The sequence below is a fragment of the Bombus flavifrons genome, chromosome 8, assembly GCF_040668555.2.
Source record: "Bombus flavifrons isolate JBK064 chromosome 8, iyBomFlav1_principal, whole genome shotgun sequence".
NCBI lineage: Eukaryota > Metazoa > Arthropoda > Insecta > Hymenoptera > Apidae > Bombus > Bombus flavifrons.
The window spans coordinates 16317028-16341086 of NC_138449.1; the positions used below are offsets into that span (position 1 = coordinate 16317028).

The window sequence follows — 24059 nt, forward strand, 5'->3', positions numbered from 1 at the left end:
TAACGCTTAACCCGACAGAATCGGTTAGCACATGGTGGGGGAAAAGAGACGTAAACGCGCATGCGTGTTTAACAGATTTACAGTGTCGGCACAAGTACGTCGCGTTGTGCGGTGCCCTCGTGTGTTTATCGTGCTCGTAAAAACGTGATTCAAATTTAGATGACAAATTACAAAGAAGGACGCGTTCTTTTGTTTTCAGCTTCCTGCGGTGAGTTACCTCTTTTTTCTTAATCATCGGACGACAATACGGTTCAAGGGACTAGGATGTATCGCGAAATGGATGCGAAAAAGAAATTTGTTTATTGTACACGCTGAAGTTGTATCAGTACGGCCTTATTTTCTCCCGCATAACCTATATTTGTTGTAAATTTTAGTTGTACATTTCAAGATACGAATATGGGTTTTCTATGGTTTCAGTTACGTTACTGATTCAGCATTTCGTTATTTAGCTCTTATACGCCTTACAGTATATCCTTCGTTTACGCTTAATTTGCATGATGACGCAATACGTGAGAAAGTTACAAAACATCGTACAATAACGATGAAAGAAAATATCGAGAAAAGTTTGTTCCTTTGGAGCATGAGATAAAAGGGCCTCGACAGCTAGAGCTGCGCTACTGGCCACATCAGTGCGTACGTGGGCATCCTAAACCGCGACACGCGGTCATACACGTAAACTTTTTGTACGTTTACAACAGACTATCCATGACGCTAATTGCTTCTACGTTAGCCTTTGCGCTACTACCGCGTTACGAGTCGCGTCGATCGAAATTCGTTATTGAAATTTTCCATTTTCCGACGCGGAATTACGTTTCATCTTGAAAACAAAAGTAAAGGATATACATACTTATTACGTAAAAGTCTTTAAGGCTAACAAGTGGGTGGTACGACTGGTTATTCTAAATTCCGTATCGAATTCTCTTTCAATCGGTGAAAAGTAGCGAGCGAAGGAGTAGACACATTGGAGGTATTCGTTTCGCATAAACGACGTGCCCTTGACCTACCTTAACGTTCCTTAGCAACCGCTGGAGGCACGCTTAAACAATCGGTGGCAACTAAGGGCACGTAACCTCACCCACGTATACTTCGCCATGACGATGACCGTGAGAAATCGTATCATCGTTGCACGTACTTTTTGCCACATAGAGATACAAGTACGCTGTTCTCAGGTCATTTCTTGAAATACATTCGGCTTCGCAGTTCTCTTCTCTTATAGATGCGAAGAAAAAATACTTAATACGAAGATAACCTATTTGCTGATTGATAACAACGTTATTTAACAACCTGTATTTTCATATTTTAAGATAAGAAATCTCATTATTTTCGACGTAATTTTATTTTTACTCGGTTAGTGCTAAATTTAATAAATGGAAGATCCACTTTTTTCTTTCTTCCCTTTTTTCTTTTTTATTTTTTATTATTACCTTACAAGCAATTAAATCCATTTCGAAATAATACGTACTATACGTAATAACGTATCGTAAAGACTTTTAATTTTTTACCAGTTTTGCGTATTAACGATATCAATAATAATATCCTGATTGTCTCGCTGATTGTAGGAAAAAGCTAGATACATTCTGCCGCGTTATAACATACTGAAAAACGTCTATTGTAAAAGGTATATTTATGCACGTAAATATAGACGCTGGTCCGACGAGATACGGCGGATTGCGTGGTGGATCACGGCCGGAGCCGGAGCAGGCCTTCGAATTTCCAAACGAGCTCAGGCCCCAGACCGGATATTGGCCAACATAATGCTTTTTTTTAACGCACTCGATTCTGCCACTTACGTGGGTGCCGGTTGCTTCGTTTCGCGGCTCGATGATTCAAGCCGATCCATGTACGTCAACGAAAAACACGACGGCTCGCCGCGTTCCGGAAACGATACATCTCGATAATATGCGTCAACCGTCCGATAACGTAGTTACGTAGATGTGTTTTACAAAATTTTATTTTTAATATCGTTTGTTACAAATCGAATTTGCCCAAGCGCTCGTACGTACGAAACTCGAGAATCGTTGGACATCTTCGATTCGAAGTAGCCACGTAAGCGATGCAGGCGTTTTCGATTCTTCTTGCTTCATGGTCCGAGCGATAATCAACGTACTGAATTTTCGGGTATTCACGATCACATTCGTACTTCGCACCTATGCTCGTTTCACAAATGGATAAAATTCTGAGAGTTCTATTCGGACAGTAAGCTTCTGGCGAGCTACCTTTTTGCTACCTATTCGACAGTAGAAATCTTGCGAGATTCTTTTTAAATATCTCGCGATTTAAAAGTAACGACGTGTGATCGTATTACGTACTTTTATTCTCGCTACCGAACCGAAATCGCCTCAAGCTGAATAATGTTTTGAAATCAAGTTATTTGAATTCAAACGTATCTAATCCGGATAAAGACTAAGAGCAATCACGATATATATATATATATATATATATATATATATATATATATATGTATATAAGCGTATGTGTGTATGTATTAGGAAAATGTCCTCTTCTCCGTTCGGCCATTGACTAGTTTCGCATCCTTATTTTATTTGTCGGTCTGTCATATTTTTATCTCGCACATTAATTTAACGCCTGTTAACGATCTATGAATATACAAGCGGAGCTTAGTTTCGCCAATTGAAACGTTAATCGTAGTTGATTCCTGTTTCTAGAATTTAAATTGCGATTTCGGTCCTTTCGATTCTCGCGCGATATTTCACCAGCTATCGGCGCAGCCGATCTTCGTATACGGTCTGAAACGTCTTCAAGGCTGAGGTATATTTGTTACGAACAGAATTTCGATAGCGGTTCCATCTTCCATTCCTTATTTTCGACGACAAAAAGCGTTTTGGATGGTTTTACGAGTCGCTTGGGCCTGACGAGATTTTCATCGTTACGCCTAGCGTTTTCCATCGATTCCCCGACACATTTTCGCACACGTGCGCGCGTCTTCCTGTTTCTGTTTCGTCTGTTTTCGTTACCTTTCCGCCAAAGATTCCTAAACCAACTTACCATTTTGATCTTTCCGTAAAGAGCCAACGATTTACTCTAGGAAGAACGATACTCCGCTCGATGAATCGATAACTCGGCCTCTGATAAATCAGATACGATGTTTAGAATCGTATCTACCGTAGGACGAAAGTTGCGTAAATAAAACGGATATTAATGAATTCGGAAAGTCATCGACCAACCGTGATTGCGAAAAGTTATCGTTGATTCGAACGAGTACACTCGACGCGCGACCTTCGTTCTTTAACAACGAATCTCTTTTTTCCCCTCCTTTCCGATACACGTACATACGTATCGACCTCGTGAAAATATCAAAAAAAAAAAAAAAAAAAAAAAAAAAAAAGCGCAATTGCCCGTAAAAGTCGTTAATAAAAATATTAGTCGCAAATGGCAAGGTTTGTCACGAGTTACATAGAGAACGAGAAAAGTTGTCGAGCTATTTGTGTGAAAGTTCTTGTCGAAATTCGATCGATTAATTATCTACCGCGTCATCTACAAACTACTTGTTTCTGTTTATCCGGTCTACGACTCAGAAACTGAACTGCTTGAAGACTGGTTAAAGAAATTTTAAAATAATATAAGATCGTTCCGCGATGTTCTACACTCGCGACATTATGATATTCTACGATATACCGTACGTATCTGTAACTTGTAATTTTATCGTTAAACGTAATTATATCTGGCGAGAAATAGATAAACAGCGGCATACTTTTGTTTACATGGTCTCCAAAGCCGAAACGTAGATCGTCGCAAACTCGATCCGTTTCGGCGTAAACTAACGATACTTTGCCATAACAGCGGCGATTCTTCGAACAAATTAACACTCGAAGTGGAGTGGACGATTTGGTGGATAGATCGAAACGTTAAAATCGTATTTTCGTACTACGACGGATAAAAACTAACTCAAACGACAAGTTGATCGAAACGGGATACATACCTCTGAGCGATATACGCGTGTTCGAATTACGCGCTATACCACTGAAAAGTTTTCTCTTGCAAATAAACCTGCGCCAACGGCAAAATCTAACACGGTTCCCAAGTATCTATATAGGTTTACAAATTTCGCAGATATTTGGTGGACGAACCGATAACGATCGTCCAGTAGATAGGTGGAATAATATCGGTGGAGAATACGTGACATGTCGCAGCTTGTCGATTAGCTTAGCTGCGGCTCCTTGCGAGGCGCGTACACTGTGCACGTACCAAAAAGATTGGCTTGACCGTGATTCATTTATACCCAGGTACTTATTACTCATCGAAAGGTATGCAACGCTGACTCGTTCTTCGAAGACAATAGGACACGATGACGAAAATATCGTTGTCTCGATGATTCAAAAATTCGTCAAGTTTCGTAAATATTTGAAAGATTTGTGCAACGGTTGCACGATTTCCCGTGTCACGAACACTTGTTTTGGAAAAGTACGACTAGTTGTAATTTCGTGCTACGTATTTACGCGGCATCGCGTGAGATCTATTACCGATTATTATAGGTAGATAAAGCGAGTTAGATCGTTGATTATTAGATGGTCGACGAACCAAGATTTCGCGGCATTTGAACCTTTGATCGATCAACTGGAACGACCGAAGAACGTGACAAATCTTTATCTATGGTTAGGTTGATGTAAAACTAGACTCTCGTTGCATGCTGTCGAGAGATATTTCACGAGAAATTGCGTAAGATTCGACGACATCGTTCGTAGCGCTTTTGTTTTTAATCGGTGGAGTTTAGACAGCGATGAAGATAAAACGAGAGAGAGAGAGAGAGAGAGAGAGAGAGAGAGAGAGAGAGAGAGAAGTACCGTCCTTTCTCGAAAGAATATAATTGATTACAATTTTTTTCTTTTTACTTTATCCTATATAACTTTTATGACGAATAGTTTGCTCTGATAACAGCATAATGACAAATCGAACAAATTTACAAACTTTATAACGGTATACTAAAAGTAGGATAAATGAAAGATAAAAATTTAGAAAAGAAAACACGCGACTAACATTTGAACCTTATATAGCAAAGTTCTTCCATCTGATTTTTTGATTTTTATAAAAATTGTATACTGCCAACTTTATACGTAATAATAGAGAGTTTCTTAAGTACGCTCGTTTCTCTTCTATACGTATATTCGCTATTTGCATTTACATTTATATATTGTCTGTGTAAAGTAATATGCATATGTCGGGTTAGGTGTAGCCGATCGGCTTCCTTCCTAGCGTCGCGTATTCCCCTGCTTTTCGCTCCGTATCTTCTTGCGGCACGCCGTCGCTCTATACACGGGGACCCCACAGTGACTGCACTTGGACACGAAGTCCGATGGCCTGCTCCTTTTAGTTCCGCGGTTCGTTGGTGAATTTCCTGGCGAAGATGTCGGCTCCTCCTCGTAACATAAGAGTCTCATTTCGTTCCGAAATTGGTCCATCGTCTTGATGTCCCTCGTAAGAGCCAATCGTTCGAAACGTTGGTCGCGCGAACTCGCTAGGTAGAGAACGACGGCGATAACTATTTCCTCAATCGTAGCATGTTGCCACCTCGTCTTCAGGAGGGAATAGATACGATTGCAATACGCCCCTGTGGATTCGTTCTTCCCCCGTGGTTCCCTGGATACCTTTATCAACGACGAGGACGTTGTCTCTTGGCCACCGAAATGCGCGACGAATCGTTCCTTAACGGTTGACCAGGTAATCTCTTCGTCTTGCATCGTTTGCGTAAGCCAATGTGCCGCAGAACCCTCTAAAGCTTCGTTCAAGGCAAAGTATAACGCAGTGTCTCGCAGAGGGTTGTTCTTCATGAGCCGACTAACAGCCGAGCACCACGCGGCTGGATCGGCGCCTGCGACTTCGGGGTTAAAACGCGGTAGCGATAATTTTTCCGGTACCGCACTCGGTGTTTGCTCTCTCGGCTTTTGCGCTAGCGTCTGAATTAGCTCGCGCATGACGGTAATCTGCTCTTGCATCACTTTAAGCTGTTCCGATCCCACTTCTGACGTCGGGTTAACGCTAAGAGTAGGGTTGCGGGAATCTTCATGGGGGTTAGCCATCGATGCGGTACAACACGTGTGTAGTTTATTGCAATAATGGAGTTGTTACAGCCTCGACGATTAATCACGGCGAATAGGCACTCGCGACGCTAGTGACAACGAATTCGCGGTCAACGGGACGATAGACGTACGTTCTCACAAAATCCAAGTCCGACCCTTTCTTAGCAAGACGTGAAAATCACCGATCGTAAAGACGTTACTCGTCTTGTCGATGAGATCGCGAGAGAGAGAGTGACTTTCCGTCTCGATGATGCTACAGAGGAAAAACTATATGGGGTGTGTCTAAGGACACGAGATGCTCGGATTCGTCGAGGAAAGCCTTCGTTCGGAAGGCGAGGGAAATTGGCGTTGCTGCTAATTGGTCAATCTCCGTATCTGTGGTTAGAAAAACATGCTGGCCGTCCTCGAAGGAAAGTTCCCGTAGTTGGGGCAAAGACTGTTTGTCCGTTTGAAGGACTTTAGTTAACTAAATCTTAGGATTTATAACGGGCCCTCGGGCTAGCCGAACATGTACCGCGGAGACGCATCGACATCTGGCAATCATCTTACTCGAAGAATAGGGTCTGCGCGTGGCGAGCTACGAGACAGAGACCGTTGGAATGTTTACTGTCGAGTGTCACGACTATTTACTTTTTAAGGGGAGCTACACCATTACTCCATATCTTTGTTAGACAAAACGTTCGTCCTTTGACCGCGGCTACGTTCGACGACTGATTGTCGCCTCGAGCCCAATCTCGTTATCACGAATCTCGAACGATTACAGTCAGACCGGATGACTACAATTGTTGAATTACAGCTATGGTAGATTCTAGATTACAATGTTACGGCATTTTCCTAAAATTCCATAAAATTGTAATTAAAGTCTAGAGCTGTAATTAAAAAATTTGTCGTCATCCTACCTACAATTGTATTTATTTGAGATTTGTAACAATGAGCAATAATATAGCCCTCGTTAAAAGAAATATCCGTAGAGGTGTATTGGTACTCGATAGTAAACGTTCCAACGGTTAATTTTTCGTTTGAGGCTTTGTTTTCGAAAAAATCGACTTTGAATTTTCGCTCGGTACGCGTGCGGTACGTTATAACGGATCTCACTGTAGATCGTTGTCTCGATGGAAAAATTTATTCTATATTTTCGACTTCTTTTTTCGCGTAGAATCACCCCCTTTCCGCTTGTACCACCAGTTACCAACCACCCTGTATATCTACACATATACGTATTTATCATGCAAACTAGAATAAAAAATTGATCCGTATACCTTTTTGACTTTACAAAATATCGTATCAACTCCATAGAAAGTCGTTCCAGTAATCCTGGATGTACGGAAAAATATCGGGATGTTTGCCAACTCTTTGTCGTTTAAAAATAAAACGATGTATCGTTCCGTTTTAAAGAATATCATCGTACTTTATTGAATTTTTTCACAAAACATCTCTCGAAAGAGATAACGAAATAAAGATTATTACAAAAAAAAAAGAAAAAAAGAAAAAAGAAAAAAAGAAAAAAGCGTGAGACATTCAAATCATACTTCTTACGTACCGATTTTCAATATTCGATATCGCGCGGAAGAAAACTGTAACGAAACGACACGTGTAACGTTACGACAGAACATTTATAGCGTTCTATTCTAATTTCATACAGAGACCGTAGAAAGCATAAATAGCAAAGAAATTATACTTTACACGGTACGATGAATTTTCGCGCAACGTACATTTCTCTTGTCTCGATACTAACGTATGTTACGATGATATATTATAAAGGGAATTGCGTGTAATCGCATTTAGAAAATCACGCTCGGACATTTTGTTGAAAATCTGCGAGTGTTATCGAATTTTCGTGCGGAAAAAAATGATGGAAAATGGACTTGATATTTTGTACTCAACCGGTTGCATCGATGTTAACAATTTCGAAGATAACGAATTTCGCGATCATCGTCGTTTCGCGAATTTTTGCAATTTCTTTCGCAATGGCTCGTACGAACGGTCGATCGGACTGCAGACAGCAGTCGCGCGGGCATTCTCATGGTAAACGAGCCGGACGTACGATTACGTTCACGGTCGAAACTATTTTTGCGGATGCCTCACGAGACGGGCCGATGCGATGGAGAGGAAAAAGTAATGACGTAGGCAATCGTTGTAAAAATTGTTACTTCCGACGACTACAAGCTGACGCGCTTTTGTCGCTGAACTTTTATAAATAACACATGGCTCATCGAATATAACGTTTCGATGGAAAAGGGACGAACGGGGACGCGATGCCGATGAAAAATTTGTAAGATTTGTAATTTGTAAGAAGAAAGGAATAAATCGATAAATCGATATAAGCGCATTTTGCGTTAAAACGTTCGCTCCCATTTCAATTTTCTACGTTTTATCGGAAGCTTTCGCGTTGCTGGTACGACGTAATGAATTTTTCGAAATATTTGTATTATTACCTCGAATGCAATTTATCGTTATCTTACGTTCATTTTATTCGATAAGCCGTTATCGCTCGATTTATAAAATCGCGAAAGGCATCGCGAAAGAAGAAGAGAGATAGGTAAGAAAGAAACGCGAATGGAACGTCTATCGAAGAAAAGCGTACGAGAGAGCCCGATCGTTCGAAAAAGAAGAAAGGGATCGTTAGAATGCGATCGATCGACGAAAACTCCAGCAAATACGACGCTCCGATAAAGTAATCCGACGCAAGGCGCGAACGATCTTTCCTCTTTCTTCTATCTCGTTAGCTCGTTAGTGAGAAAAATAAGCGAGCAGATAAATTCTACGACAAAAATTACATTTTCATTTTACAGTTTAAATCGATCGCGAAAACAAAGGAACAAATAAAACGGAATACGATTCGCGAGTCTCAACTCGGAGGTAACGACTCGGAGGTAACGACTCGGAACTTTCCAGCAAATTCTCTCCACGTGTTTCCTTCTCGTTACCATCTCGTTACCATCTCGTTACAAATCTGCAAGAAAATACGCGAATAATTTCACGTTTTAAAAACTCTAAACTAGATTTCCACGGTATATCCGATGTTCCGATATAAATTCATCGATCGCTCGGATGATCGCTCGGTTAAGTAAGAGGAACGATGCCTATCGACTACGACTCGTTCGTCTAGAAATTGTTCAAATATCGAATCCTTCGATTCTCCATTATATCGTTTTATTTTCCGCTTTTTCTTAATTTTACCAACGAGACGTTTAAGACAACGCGTATTTCGTGTTATCGCTGGGAAATTATGCACGTACGTGAACCTACGAAGAACAAAGACGCAGAACGATATTATAATTATCTTCGTGGCTGTTTCTGACCTTCGATTACAAATTTTTACCGATGACGCGCGTAAAAGCGGACAATAACGATTACGGTTACGAAAGAAGTTGGGTTAAAACTTGACCAACAGCAAGACGACATTTGCATAGGAAACGCTTATATCGTTTATACCTTGTCGCGTGTCTATTACGCGTCTGGATCGGCAAATTTATAATCCACAATTTTTTACACCGCCGGCGATTAAACAATTTCTAACGTCGTTGCACGACCGATACTCGAGTTAACCGCTACGATACGTTTGAGAATATTTAACTTGTTATTTTCGACGTTGCTTGGCATTGCCGTTTAACGCGTACGGTATTCAAACATCCCGTCTCATCGAAGAATACACTCGTGATTTTTTCGTTTGCGAACCCGTCGTCGGGGCGGCCATAAATCGCGAGGAGGGAATTATCGCGAACAAAGGAGAGGAGGTTTGCAACGGCTGCACGAAATTGTGTAACGAGCCGAGTACAACATTACCAGGCAATATCAAAGGTCTGTTACTACGCACCTTGCCACTACGTGCGATATAGCATGCGTCCAGGCAGCGGCTGTTTAATCTTTCGTTCCGTCGCGGCGTCGCGTCGCGTCCTTCCTTTAACGCACTAAAATTCACACCTGTCAGGCAAATTAGTATACCGTCGTTTTTGTCGTCGATCCAGCCTCGAACGCGGTGATATCGGCTATCCGTCGCCGAACCGTTCGAAAAACTGCGATCGATAAATATAGGCAGTGATACGCGAACGCGACATATGGTGAAAACAACGGAAAGATCCTTCGTCGTACGAGCGTTCGTACACTTTTATGGGGTATGTCGGACGTGCAGAGCATTTACAACCCGTAGATCGATGAAATTGCTCGCTGATCTATTAGAGAAAGTTTTCTTTCTTTCGATCGACCAAGGAAATAACACGCGCCGTACGCGATTAGTACGGTAGAACTCGATCCATTTCAACGAAACTTTAGTTAGCGCGCGATTCTACGTCGACGGACATTTGTACAGGAAAATCATTTTAAATTTGATCTGAAATTCCCTTTCGTCGTTACAACGTACGATCGTGCAATAGTTTCTATACGTTTCGTCAAATATCGATTCGTTCTAATTATGTAACAGCGACTTTGCGTAACGTACTCGGTCGCTTCTCGCCAAGTTGCCAAATTTTCCAAGCAAACTTCTATAATTTTATTTCGACTTTATCTCTGCTACCGAACTACGCAAATAGCAAACGATTACCTCACAATTACCTTACAATCGTAATACCTATATCTCGTTGCCCGCCACTGCATCGCTGAATTTTACACATAATTAGTCTTAGCAATTTCCAGACTGCGCTTTAGTCGTCGGTATCTAGCCATCTTTCTTCTTTCGTAAAATATCAAATGCACGACTTACGCGCGACAATATGCGGACCTTGCTATTTCACGATTCACGATCAGATTTTAGATATAAATAATTTTATTTCGTCCTTCCTTTGTTTTCAATTCCTATAATATCGAAATATCGATTCGATCATCCACGTGTAACGCCGATTTCTATCAATCACCGTTTCCTAAGCTGCCCAATTTCGCAAATGATCGTTCGCGATTTAGCTTGCAACTTGATCTTGCTGTTTTCTATATTTCTACACGTCCAACGTAAAACACGCTCGATGACTTCTTTTTTTAATATCGATTCGCGCCAATTACACGAGACGCGGCGCATCGCCCCCACCGTGCAAGTCGCCGAGCTTGCTTTTCGTAAGAGGGAACAACTATCGTGGTGCAACGTCTCGTTTAATCAATTCGGATTGCATCCGATTACAAAAACTGGCTTTTAGATATCCGATTCCACTGAATCGTATCGTTCTCCTTTTTCGCAACTCGGAGCGCAACGTTCTGTATAAGCGGCTATCGAGTGAACGTAAATAACAAAATAACCATAAATACTAGTCTCGATGTTCCGTAAAAATCTGCATCTTTCGCGATATTACAACGGTTATTGCGATCATCTTTGTCGACGTCGCGATACTATTACGATTCTACGCGAAAGTACCGCCAATTCATACATAGATAAATAGGTAGGTAGGTAGGTAGGTACGTACGTAAGAAATTATCGGCGATACTTCACAGGCTAGTAGCGATGATTTATAATACCAATCCCGACAACTGCCATTTCTCTTTTTCTCCATGTTTATTTGCTTTGTAATTTATTACCTATTTATTACCTGTACCAACCTGGAGTTTTACACCGAAAGGGGTTAGGCTTCGTATCAGGCAGCTAATATAAAAATATAAAATATCATCGCATCTAATAGTTTTCTTCCGTTTTCTTCCGTTTTCTTCCGTTCTCCTCCGTTCTCCTCCGTTCTCCTCCGTTTTCCTCCGTTTTCTTCCTTTCGCATTTTATCCGACTAAATGAATCTCGAGTACGCGATACCGCGAAACACGATATTGCACCGACCAACTAATCCGATACTTAACAAATACAAGGAACGAAAAAAGAGAAAAGACAGCCGAGAAGGAATTTTCATATATCACGGGTGAACATTTTTTTTTAGAACGAAATACTTGTGGCGAATATTAAAAATTGCATTAAAAATTGTATCAAAGGTGTATTTTTGCAAAGAAAGATAGAAAGATGTTAGGTATTACGACGCAACGATTTACGAAAGAACGCGTTCGCGTGGTGATTCGAATATGCCTTTTCTAGTCCGCGATTGCATCACGCCGTATAACGCGTTTGTGTAACTTGGGACATATTTCGTTCGACGATGATCGTTAGACGTCGGAATATAAATCGAGATTATGACGACGATTGGGAAACTGTAATCGCGTTAACGAATCGGACACGAAGAACCGTTAGCTTGGAAAACCAGTAGATCGATGGAACGTGGTCGTAACGTCGGTATTGCCGACGACTGCCTCGTATTATGCGCGTTACGCTTGTAAGATGCTAATCGAACTTTACATTTGCCACCTATTTTTGCAACGATCCTCCACGTATCATCGCCCAAACAAGTTCGTTATACGCGTCGCTGAATTTATCTGAAAACGTATAACGAAACGACAATGGTAAAATTATTTACGTCCCACCTTAACAAATCGTATTTCGAACTCGCCCGAATCTTATCCGTTGTCTATGAACGAAAGGGAAATAAGTAGTTCGGAGAATCGAAATATCCAAGTAGACAATAAATACGTAGGCTCGAATAACGAGCGTTAAAGCAAGTTTTCCGGGACGACCGATAAGGCGCGTGATATCGCCGGAAACGGAGCCTCGTAGCACGGCCAGGGATTTCCTGTGTACGTTCTTTCTCCTGACGACGGCGGACGAACCTCCATCGAGGGCAGATAACAGTCATGGCACGCCATTTCCTTGCCAGCGAGTCTCGAATCATCGCTTACGAGCTTGGTCATCATCGATGGCTCGTTCGACGAATTTTTCTCCATTTTTTGCAAGTGTAGTAGCAGCCTTTGAATACGTCGAGACGAACGAAATTCTCGTACGCACGGTCTAGAAATTGATCTTTTCGCCCGTCTTTGGAAAAAGTCTCGATGTAATCGATTGATTTTTCTACGGTTATAGCACTTGCGAGATAACGAAAGAACGCTGTTTTCGTATTTGCGTAATAATATACAGCATCTGCGTAATAGTTTCTTTGATCTTAAGAATTAAAAAGATCTTGGGAGGTCAGTCGCCGTTTATTCCCTTTATTTCTTCTTATTTTATTTATTCTTATTTTAAAATATCGATTTTCCAAATACTTGTACGAGCATCGGTGGAAAGACGACAGAAGGATAGATACGAGCGAGTGTATTCAAATATACGCGTGACCTTCTAATTTACCTACGATACGATGCACGAGTTTCCCGAACAAGCCAATACGTAGAATGCCTTTAAAGCGAAACACGGTGACGGCGGAAGCCGTCTTAATCGAGCGAACGTGACCATTTTCGAGTCCATGACTCGCAAAGACACGTCTCGAGGTTGTAAAGCAACCTCGACTGTTTAGGGGTCATACAAGCGAGTATCTTTATCGCGATTACTCTTTGAATATCGATTAAGACCCGAGGTCCTCGACGATTCTGCTTCGGTTAACCGTTAGGCGTTAGGTGGTCGATGGGTTAAGTTGTAACCGTTTAATTATAGGAAGATGCAACGTTTCCGGTGTTTTCACGGAAACTCGATCGAGTAATTAAAGGAGAAACAGATTAATTTTTGTTTCAATCGTAGAACGGTAGTTGGAATCGTTAGATTCGATCTCGTCGAGTTATATATACTATATTATATATATATATATATATATATATATATATATATATATATATATATATATATATATATATATCGCGAAGATAGAATTTTCTAAGAAAATTTTCCACGCATTTCGTACGTCTGTGCGTAGAACGTATTCGAATATAGCGTGGCGCGTCGTTAAATCAATCTCAACGGACATAATTTGTTGGCATATTTCGCGTCAGAAAGCGTACATAGCCGTCCGATTGAAAAAGTACTTCGTTTCGTATCGTTGTGGTAAGAGAGCCGATTACGGAGGCAAAAATCATTCTGTCCGACAAAAGAGGAAAACGCACGAAATGAAAAGGAAAATACACGTTCTCGTTCGCTGGCGAGTATGTACACGCGTTCGAATCGTCCAGAGATTAACGGTCTTTTCTTTTCTCAAAACAAACTCTCTCGACGAAAGATCGCGCGTGACCTCGTCAACGACGTACAAGTTGCAAAACCAACTAACATCGCGATTCGTTATCGGTTAACAGCGAAGGGGATAGTTGCGCGATTCCAACGAAAAATGCGATCGCTCGAACCATCGTGCACGTTGCCTCACGGTGATACGTGCTAGACGTTCTAGAGAAAAAAAAACTTGCCCGATAAGCCGATAAGTTTATGTTTTCCGACAGGGACAAAGGAAGATACGCGACCAAGTAAACGAAAATCTTTTTCACTCCTTATCTCTTCATCCTTCAAAAATTCATCGACATCGAAAAGACGAGAAAGATCGAGGTGTCGCAACGTTGCGCCTCCGACTCGACCAGCACGTAACTACGCAACGACCGTTACGATCGACTTTGCTCTAACGCGCTATACTTCGCTTGTTCTCGCATTTCGCGCATATCGGTGCTTCGAAGCGTCAATTTCTTTGATTTATTTGGCTTATTCGGTACTGCTAGCTACGAACGGGTCGATGATTCTTCGAATCCTACGAATTATTTCTAGAACGCAATAAGATAGATCCTCGTTGCTCGATCGTTGATTAATTTCGTTATCAGTTACGTCAGAACGAACCTTATTCCTTCTTGCAATATCTAGAAAATCACAATTCGCCGAATGTTTGCCAATTTTTAACAGAACGTCGACTGATTTCGAATAGGATTTTTCAACCAAAGCATAACACTAACATACGACTTTACTACGCCGTATTTTCGACCGATTTACTATGATTTTATTTATCGAGTAGGTCCGTCGTTAGTACGATACGTACGTGGTAAAGCAACGTTTGGCTATACAAAAACGGCTATGTTTATCTTTTGTATACTTGTTTGTCCGCTTTCGTCGGATGAGAAGAAGTCGGTATTTACGTATTGACGTATTAATACGTGGAAAAATATTGCGAACGTGCAGAGAGGTTACAGAAGTGCGATCGACGCGAAGATCGCAGACGAGCGAAGCAGATACGATCTCGCTTGGCGATCATCGCGGCTTATGGCCACGCGGCAGCCGCGTACCTTCGTAGGCAGTCCGAGGAAGGACGGATCTCGAAAGCTCGCCAACGACCTCGCTCGAGCCGGATCGTCGCATTTGACAATGGCGAACGAAACCATTCACCGTAACATCCGTGGACTTGAAAGCGACCGCGCTTACGACTTCGTTTCAAAAATGCGTATACCGAATATACGCGTATACCGATGCAAGCGTTCACGCGACGACGATTCGACGGCATCGTTATTCCGAATCGGATGTCGAGATTTCGCGCATCCCGAGATGGAAAATCTCGATCGCCGGCCATACCGTTCGTGCGAAGACGACGGACGAAACCTTGCGACGGATTGCGCATCGTCATCGCTGTTTCTTCCGTTTACGGGATACGATAGATTCGACGTTCGATATTTCGCAATTAAGAATTATTGAGAACGTTATATAATTATCCTATCGATAGGATCACGGTTGCGAAACGAATACGATATATTTGGATATTCGCAACGGAAAGTAAAAGCCCTTTTCGCGGATCGATCAACCGCGCGTGCAGTAACGCGCGCTTCACCGACCCTTTAGTACGATTAAAAGTCAGCGGATAAACAGCGATGCAGCTTATCGTCTCCGGTAAAACGAGTTTGTATCTTAACTCTAAGTCGACCGTGATAAGTTTTGATAGTAGTGGTAGTTATCGTCTTAAGTAAAATTAGAATTTATATTTTGGTTCGTAATTACGTACGTACGTGTATGGATCGGGGTCACGGCTTCTATAAGAGAAAATCTTTCTCTTATACGTATCTATGTACATGTTAATATCGCGTAATTCCTGATTACGATATTTATCAAACACCGTCCGCTGCCTAACGATTTTAGTAATATCTTTAAATTCAATTTTTAAAACATCTCTTCTCGCGTGCTTTTCACACGGTGATTGATTATCGTACAATTGCGACGTAATACTACGCAAAGAACAAATAAATCTTAAAGTTGAAAAGGAGATACCCGTATCTAATTCTAGCGTTTTTAATTCGTACTACGATATAACATTGTTTTATTTTTTTTTTTCGACGAATCGAAGACTATCGATTATCCGAGACCGTGCGTTTCTCGCGTAACACGGTGTATTGTCCGTCGATTTAGCTATCAACGTCGTATCGGTGTCAAATCTCTGTGAAATCTTGTCGCTTTGACCTTTAGTCCAATTTTATCGCAACGATACTACCGTTAGAACGAGCGATAAACTTCAAATCGATACCACTCGATATCGTTAGAATATTATTAGGACAAAGGTTTTATTATTGAAATTAGAAGGTCAAAATACGTAACGTCGATGTTAGAATGTGTCTCGTTAATTATAACATTACTTAACACGAATCGATCAATAGTTAAAAACGTTTACGGATTTCTAGCAACGATGCGGTATTCCTATCGACTTAGAAGACGAATTCGATAAATACACGAGGAAATTAGAGATTCGATTTCATAAATCGAATAAATTAATAAATAATTCAAGCCAATACCAGATAACAATGTTTACAGCGAACGTTTCTTTACGTTAAATCCGAGATAAGAAGTGCTATAAGCGTTTATAGAGCTGTAACAAGCCAGTGCTTGTTTGTTCGCACGCGCGCGCATCCGAGACATAGCGACGCAAATCTGTGTTCCATGGATGGAGATCGATGAAAAAGTGTCGCTGTAGAGCCTGCATTGCGCAAAATGTACCTACGTTCGGAAACCGTTCCCTTCGAGAAGCACGGAATATCGTTGCCTCTCGGGAATTCGCTGGAAAATCCCTTTCGCGTTTCTTCTCTAGAAACACGACGACGTAGGAGTAAAGTTAGACGCTTCGTTCGATTCGTGGATTCGGAATTCACGAATTTCGAACGTAGGAAAATTCGTTTCCTCCACTTTGTATTTAAATCGTTGATTCGATGTTCGATTTGCGTCCAGTGAGAAGGTTCAAGGTAACCGAAAATTCGACTTTTTCGATCCTGCATAGATCGATCGGGTAAACAGAGTCTCCTCCGAACACTTACAGATAAACTGCGACGCGTCGATTCGTAAATCTGCGAAGGAATAACGCTTTCGTTTGGTTTAGTCGTAAAATATAACAGTAACGATATGTACTTTGCCGTAGACGAAGTCTTTCTCTACTTTTAAATTCGTCGTTGCGTTACACGCGTCTATCTTTTTCGATATATTTTTGATCCTGAAAGCAATCGCTACAGTTGTATAATCGCTGGAAAGAAAAGAAGGGAGTGAGAAACGCGAAGGATTAATCGGTAACGGCAAGAGTAAAAGTAATACGATTCAGAAAGTCGAGGAAAAACGAGGAATAAATTAACGAGCCAGCCCTTCTGGAATTTAACTTTCGGGTCGATCAACGTCGATAAAAGGCGAACGATCGTTTCACATCGACCGTTTCAGTTCGCCGTTACTCGGCAAAGGTCGAAGAATGCGAGCTCGCGAGCAGCCTTTTAATACGCGATTGATAAGGGCCCGTAGTTCCAAGAACGATTATTATTGTTCCGATGCTTCTTATTTCATTCGGAGATAAGAATCGCGGCGTATTCGTCTTACGAAAGACTTCGATTAGGCGGTCCGTTGCGAAACGATCAGCCCGATATAACTCGGTATTAGAACCGTAGAACGACGAGTTTCGGAAATCCAGCTACCAACGCGATTTTTTATCTCGTCACGAGTACGCGGCAATACTCTGATTCCATGGGGTAAAGCATAGACAGAGAGGAGAAACGGGAAACGAAGAGACAAACCTGCCAATGTCCTGATCGCTTTTCCCGAAAACTTTGGCGAGGCTATTTGTTCGGAATTTCAGTTGGCCGTCCGTTTATAGCACGGACAGGCCCATTTCCCTCATTAAGAAATTCCGAATTACCGATCCTCCCAGGGCAATAAACGTAATGACTCGAGGCCAGGAAAAATCCAGGCAAGGACCAGCCGGGAGCGACGAGGAGTTCAGCTTCAACCATCGGAGAATACGGACATAGGACGACAGAGTCCTCGCTTCGTTCACATACAAGCAACGAAGACTACAGACACAGGACGACAAAGTTCCAACTTAGCGCGGTTAAGTGATACAACGAATAAAAATAAAGTGCCGTCTACCTCTAACACTCGAGTTATTTCATCTTCTCCACCTTGAACGTTAAGTCATTCGAGGTACGCGATATCGACCGATCGGTTTGACCTGGCCAATTGCTCTTTAGTCGATAATACGCAACACTGTTCGAATCGGTACGTCGATATCGACGCGTCCTCGGACCCCTGGTCATGCTGGAACGCTACTGCTATCTCTGTCGTTTCCGATCGTACTCTGCACTCGCGCCAGCGGAAGAAGCTGGCGGAGCAGTACGCTTACTCGCGATCGATGGTCCGTTGTATCCAATGGTACGTCTTTATTTCCAACTAAATGAAATTTGAAAACATCCACGTGTATTCGATGAATTCTCGACTGGACAGAGGCGAACGATCGTTAAATAATTAAGACGATATTCGACTTAATTCGAACGACTTTGATATAACCGTGAAAATCTTTCTCCCAATCGCTGCAAACGCTATCGCGAGAACGAGAAACGCGCCTTTTGTAGGATGTCTGTTTAAAAGATCGTAGCGTTTAAACATTTCGTGTCGTAGACAACAAGTCGATAGTCGCGTTGTTCCTGAAACGCATCCGTCCGCGCACAGTCGATTCGCGCAACATGCGCGTACCTGACAAGCGGATACGAGCGTCTCGTATTCGTGACACGAATAAGCGGTACGAATTTGCGTATCCGGAATGGATACGGCGATTCGCGAGATACACCGCGAAACGGCCTACGCATCCTGCAACGCGGAGGAATACCGGTCTAAAGTCCGGGACGGCCAGTAGACGAAAAATTCAGGAACCGGTTCGCCGGCATTTTCGCTCGTGTCCAGGGCACGTTCGCGAAAGGATAAATAGTCAAAGGGAGAAGCGAGCAGGAAAAGGAAGAGAGTATAGGAACGGGTAAAACGCGCCTGTTTCTCCAGCGATGGGAACGAGACGCTTCGAATCGTTCTGCGAATCTCGAATTCTGCGAATAATGCGCAGTTTCGAACGAAGGATCGCCGCACGTTTATTATCCGACGAGATCGAGACTACGTCGAGTCGTCTTAACGACGAAAAAAGACCGGTCGAATCGAATTTCAGCGAATTTGAACAACAGAGTCGTTGCGAAATCAGCCGCGATTCGCGCGATTTTCAATTTGAGGAAAACGAAAGAATCGTCGGTTGCGTGGAAGTACATCGAAAGATCGAGCTACGATGTGCCGATCCCTAGCGAGTTTCGGTCGAAGGAGAGGAGATAACTCGGCGGCGAAGGCCTCGAGACGGAGGAGGAGAATAGGGACGAAGGAACTTGAGCAAGGATACACGGACCCTCCCACGCGTAAGCGGTGCTCACGAACAACGGAAAGGCGGTACCGAGATGACAGCGGCAGATATCCTGCCGGTTCGTCCCGCAATGGATATCCGTGACTTCCAGTTATCGATCCCGGAACCGCTCCACCATGCTCCTATACGTTGTTTTCTCTTTCCACGATCGTGCTTTCTCCCGCGGACTTTGGGGAAAAGTGCGCCGATCGCGAGCTGCTCCTTTTATCCCGAAGCGGATCTGTGGCCTTTCCGAACCGCGGACACCTGCTTTCTCCACCTCCGATCCCGGCGCAATATGCTCGACCATCGTTTTTCGTAATTCGCCGCGCTCGTCTTCGCCCGATATTTCACGGAACATCGCGAAACCTTTTGCCAAGCCTGTTACGCTATATCGGCCTTTGGTAACCGCCAACGACGTATTACTTTTTCACGTTTCCACGTCCACGTCCTGGTTTGTCGAGTCTCAGGCTGCGTCTAGGCGTCTGCACTGGCCAAAGTAGTTCGCCAACGGCAAAACCATCGAATCATCCGCATCGGAGCGAGCGGATTCGCAAACAGCGCGGAAATCGGAAGCAAACGGCTGGAAATCCGCCGTTTGCCGAGATTCCGTAAACTTTTTGCGAGCTGTTGGCGAATACGCTCGCGTCGTTTTAACGAACGCTGCTTGTAAAAGATTCCTAACCCCAACGGACGCGGTCGTGTCCGGAGAGATGGATTTCCGAGCGGATACGAGCAACTTTTTACGCGAGCATCGCACGCTACAAGAAGGGCACACGTTCTTCGCGAAGAGGAATTATTCTTTTACACTGTTATTTCTCGACGTACGAAGGTAAAATTAGACGGAATTATACATCTTTCTTCGCAGAATTCGATGGTACTTTCGTACGTATCGTCGACTTCGATTCGCTATCTTTAAATTTACCTTCATCTTCAAATCTATCGATCCTTCCGATTACGCAGTAACATTGTTGGCGATGTTGTTTTCGTCTCGAGTGCCACGTGTTGAACGTTGCCACTCGAAACAGATACGAACAGTCCGTGTCGGCAACTTATCGTTGCACTTACTTATCTTTCCGTCCTTCTTTCTCCGTCAAAACTAATAAATATCAATAAGTATCTCTTCGAAGAGGCAACGTTCGATACGTGACACTCGAGGAGCGAAAAGATCGTCAACCGTTGACAAAACGTCGAAATTCTTTCCCTTCTGGACGTTGAACGAAGCATGCTTGAACATATCGGTGCCGAGTGTAACAGCGTGTATGGCGAAATATCGGTAAACGTTAAACGTTAAATAATCGTAGGAATTGTACGAAATTAACTTACACGACAAAGCGTCTTAGCAGAGAAAATGATCGATGATCCAAGGCGCGTTACTTCGCGCGACCGCGAAAACTTTGATAACGTAAACTCATTTGTCGTAATTTCGTTGACCCAGCGCTTTAATTTTTTTTTTAATTACGATTGTTTCGTTCTCGTAGACAGGCGTGCACGCGTCTCCGTTATTAACGCGTCTATAAGTTTGCGGTATAAAACGACTTTTCGTAACTCTGATAATTTTTTTTGTGCGATAGCATTATATAGCTCTACCCTGCTGAAAAACGTTCTGTCACAAAGAGATCGTGCGTCGAAGAACACCGTACGGATCTTCCCGAAAACGATAGGACGACGTGAAAATTTTCTCCGCCTTCTTGGCATACGTTTGCAACGGATAGACTCTTGGGATTTGTAGCGAGGCTGAAGGTAATATGCCACGTGCGCCGATGCGTCTTCCTTGGTGACACGGCTCGCACGCGTCTCCACGGGGCTGCGGTTTTAAACCGAAGCGAAACGAGTCGGATCTCTCGTTCGCTTTCCTCGTTCGTCGGCATCCTCTTCCTCGTCCGGTTTCCTCCAGCCAGCTGCTCGGGTGTGCAGCGGAAAATAGACGCGAGAACTGGGCAGGATGCGCGTATCCTTTCGAAGATCCGTTTTACGACGAACGTTCCCTTTTACTACGATCCGTTGTATCGTTGTTCGCTGCAGGTACAACGATCGTAACGATCGGACTCGTTGAAAAACGTTTCACTTTGTTGCTGCAACCTTTTTTCTACGCTTTTATTTTATTTCGTTTTAACGTCTTTCACCGTGCAATTTTTCGTTATATACATACACGTATATATATATCTCCATATATATCGGAGTTTCCAGCCGATGCTCCATGTTTCTCGACTCGAACGTTTCGTATTTTTTATTTATCATATTATTATATTTGTATTATTTCTATCGTTTCGCGTTATCTTGCAATAACGAGTGTCGATCGATCGTGGATGAAATGTCGAATGCGATTCGAATCGAAGAAAGTTAAATGTTAATTTTCGTCGAAGGAAAACTCGTTAGATCTCCCTATCTCTTCGAGTATTTGTACGTATTACGCGACAGTTTCCCTATTATAAAAAAAAAGAAGAAAAAAGAAAAAAATCGCGAGACAAGGAATTACGAAGAATCGCGTTGCAAGTAATTGCCGGCTGAAAAGTCCCTCTTTGCCAAGGTTTGCTCGTATCGAGAAGCGTCGTTGAAAAATTCCAAGCAGGATTCGCTGGGAATCCATTCTCGTCCCGCAAACTTTCCGTCGTAACGGGACGGGACGGGATCGTGATTTCACGTTCTTACGTAAATATCATTGTACCAATGGTAACGCGTCTGTGACGTTGCCTGGATCGAACGTCGACCATTGCACTCGAACAGGCGGAAACTATCGCTACGGTATGCGTTCACCGATTCATAGTCGACAATAAACGTTACTTTATCGTAAGCTCGCGAATCTATACAACTATTTTATCGGTAATGATCATCGGGATTGCGTCAGATCGTCGTTTCGAGGAAAAGTACACGCGAGAAATAAAAAACGTAGGTAAAAAGCTATCGTTCGACGTGGATCGCGCGCTTGCCTAGGGAGGAACGACTCCGTTCCATCGATCGCTAATCATCGATGCGGGTATATCGATTACGTATCTGGTGACACGTGGCGAATACCAGGAACAAATTCCTCGATTTCGGTCTCCGTTCCGTGAAACGAACGAGTCTCTTCCTCTTATCGATATCGAAAGAAACTTTTTTTCTCGACGGATTAGGTACACTATCGGTTACGATTATCGAATCTGACGATGTTTGATATTTGCGACGTAAAATATCGAATAAAATAAAATTTGAGAAATCGATTACAGCCGTGTATCTACGCTGTGTCTGAAACGTTTGTCCGAAAGCTAAGTAAAACGGAGAATTTCACGATAGACGATCGAAATCGAAAGACGTTCGAAAGGCTTTTCCAAAAATACCTATTTTATCGTAATTTTTTCGAAAGACGACCGAGCTGTCGGTAACGGCTGTTACTAAATGGTATATATGTCGTTGTCGACCGAGGAAGAGGAGGCATCGGATACGAGGACGGACGCGTTCGAAAAACAGCAGGTCGATATTGCCCGTAGAGCGGATAGTCTGGCTGGCCGGGACTGACAATGAACGCTCGATTCGTCGATTTTCGAGGACGCTTCTCCGAGGGGAACGAGCGAAGCGACAGTCACGAGAGAATGCCGACCTCGACTCGAGGTTCGCATTGCCGTGTCTTTCGCAGCGCCATCCCCACCACGCGCCGTGTTTACAGCTCGCTTCAGGAACACCAGCCGATGCAACGTTTAAATATATACCACGCATCCAACGAGCAACGCTTTTCACACCTACGTGCGTATGACGAATGACGCAACGGAGGGACAAAATCCGATCACTTACGTGCTTTCCTTTGCGCAATTATTAGGCAACATTGCGATATCGGCAAGGGAAATAGCAGTCATTTGGATTTCTTTCGTACGCAAGGTGTTTCAGCGTCGTAAGATGCTGGTTCGATCAACGCGGTCATCGCGCGAGTACGTCTGTTCGCGCGATGCCAGCTCAAATTTTTCAGTTTCTGACTAAACTACGCTACAGTTTCACGGTATACCGTATACGCGTATATAACGTATAACGAAGATAAGAGAGAAACGACCAGGAACGAATAGGCAGCTGCCACCGTACGGAAAAGTAAAGTTTATTCGTGCGAGCCTGGCGTTTTAGAGAATTCGCTCGAAATACGTATTTGCTTCGTAAACTCGTGCTTAAAGAGGCTGCCAACTTTCGGATATCTGGAAAAATTAAATCTAAAAGCCAGCTGGTTGCTACGATAAGAATGTCGTAACTGCTCGATAATTCTCCATACTCTATTTAATAAAAACAGCGTCACGATCAAAGATTACGCCAAGTTTGGAGTATTAACCGTGACTAACCCTAACTACTGACTCTACTTTTCACGGTAAACGATATTTTATCGAAGATTTTATTAAAAATTTTCAAATTATATACGCTCGTCGTTTCTGGTTACGCGTTTCTCGTCCGTTAGCAAGACACGAACGTTTTCCAGTCGTTTATTCCACTTTGTTTTTCTACGGTTTAAAACGAGATCGTATCGAGAAATGCGCGAAAAGTTAAACGACAAAAAGCAACGAACAAAGGAAACCGAACGTCATACATATGCGTATAGCAAGAGCGTCGATTACGCGTAGTTACGACACTGACGAGCCGCGGCAGACGAACAATATGGCCG

The 24059-nt window shown here is 42.8% G+C and overlaps 2 protein-coding genes across 3 annotated transcripts in view; both read left to right on the plus strand.

Moving 5' to 3' along the window:
- LOC138182702 (probable RNA methyltransferase CG11342) overlaps nucleotides 1-24059 on the plus strand; it is a 44953-nt gene that overhangs the window by 1141 nt on the left and 19753 nt on the right. Inside the window, exon 1 of one of the 2 annotated variants that reach the window (XM_069118788.1) lies at nucleotides 23397-23500. The exons of the other annotated variant lie outside the window; for it this stretch is intronic. The gene's annotated coding sequence lies outside the window, so the exon portion shown is untranslated. Of the gene's footprint in view, nucleotides 1-23396; nucleotides 23501-24059 lie in introns of those variants that run through there. 2 annotated transcript variants of the gene reach the window in all.
- The window catches only part of LOC138182703 (chromatin complexes subunit BAP18), a 45961-nt gene continuing 21962 nt past the window's right edge, over nucleotides 61-24059 (plus strand). Inside the window, exon 1 of the mRNA XM_069118792.1 lies at nucleotides 61-208. The gene's annotated coding sequence lies outside the window, so the exon portion shown is untranslated. The remainder of the gene's footprint in view (nucleotides 209-24059) is intronic.